Below are 1560 nucleotides of genomic sequence, written 5' to 3'. Positions count from 1 at the left end.
TGCAAAAGAAGCATTTAGATCCCTGAAGAGGGACGCAAGGTGTATCTGTGCAGCCACGGTCTTACAGGCTCCATGCTGCAAGCATTATCCCTGCTCCATTTGGATGGTTGACTGCTCACCTTTATTCTTGATCTTTATTTTGGTGAAGCCAAAGAAAATGCAGACTTCAACAACAATAAAGGCATAAAGCCAATAATGTAGTTAGAATTGCAAATCCAGGTGGGCCCCTCCTTATGTGGAGGAGTAGTAACAACCTTGGCTAAAGTTTCCTGCATGTTTTAGCAAGCAGTCCCAAGGACAGACAATAACACAGCCTGGTTTCCTGTGGAGCTGGCTTGTGCTTGGATTCTCTGATGTCTTTTTCTTCCTACCTCTATGGTTGAGGTGTAACAGTTCATTCAGGATGTGCAAAGTTGAGAGAGAAAGGTTTTAAAAAAAAAAAAAAAGGCATGTGGAGATAGAGTCCTTGAGTCTGGAGAATGGAAGTAAGGTCTATTAGGAAAGGCATAAATGGGCTTACCTGCTGTTGGGGGCCTGGGCCCTCCTGGGCTGTGATCCCAGAGGTTGCTGAGCGTGATTTGCATCCCGCTGATGCTGCTGTGCAAAATACTTTGCTCTTCCTACAGTGTGTGGGGTGACTGGGCAGCAGGAGCTGCCACAGGGAGCTCTTGGGAAGGCAGAGACCTTCCAGTGCCATTTGGAAGAGGCTTAGGCTTTCTAATTTCTTTTTCAGTCCCTTAAGGACCTGCCAAGCATGCAATAAAATTCTCCTCCTCTAGGCGTCACCACTGGATTGGGAAACAGATCTTCTCCTTTCACTCTGGCTTTGTGCTTACAATTTGCAATAAATTGACTGATTAGGCTACATTTAGGATCAATTTCGTTTTACTGAGTCAAATTGTTAGTGCTTCCCCACCCAGGATGAAAAGAAATAATTTCTGGAATACTGAATGAAAAAGTCATCAGGCTGACTTTTTTTTTTCCTTTTCTGCACTGAATTAATATTCTTCTGTGACATACTGTCTGCTGACCACGTCTTCTTCCTAAACCATTTAAACTCGGTCAGCTCCAAGGTGACTGGGGGGGAGAAAAGTGAGCAGGGAACCAAAGCATGTGAACACGTCCTGGGTGCCCTGGGCTCTCGGCACGTGGGTGGGCTGGAGGAGGAACGCAGCAGGGCTGGGAGCGTTCATCACCTGTGTCTTCACTTAAAAGCTCTTCTGCAAAGTTGTCTGGGTGGTTCCAGGTTCATTTCTAAGAACCCAAAATATGTTAGTCTTTAGCATCAGAGAGACCACAAAAGCCTATTGCATAAAGTTACAATTAAGTTGATTTCCCTCCCACACACACATAAAGGTCTTAAGACTTTGTTTGTAACCGCTTCACTATCTTGCTTAATGAGAAGAGTCAGTTACAGCGCTTGGCTTAGTTTAAACCTCTAGATGCAAGGTTTTCCAGCGAGACTAAGAGATTTAATTTCTGTAGGTGATTTTTTTTTTTAATGGCAGTTGTGTTCATGAGTCCCTTAAACTGGCTGGAAAATATCACCCAGAGCACTAT

The sequence above is a fragment of the Aptenodytes forsteri genome, unplaced genomic scaffold, assembly GCF_000699145.1.
Source record: "Aptenodytes forsteri isolate BGI_AS27 unplaced genomic scaffold, ASM69914v1 Scaffold310, whole genome shotgun sequence".
NCBI classification, from domain to species: Eukaryota; Metazoa; Chordata; class Aves; order Sphenisciformes; family Spheniscidae; genus Aptenodytes; species Aptenodytes forsteri.
The sequence above is the reverse complement of the archived record's forward strand: the minus strand, read 5'-3'. Positions refer to the sequence as shown.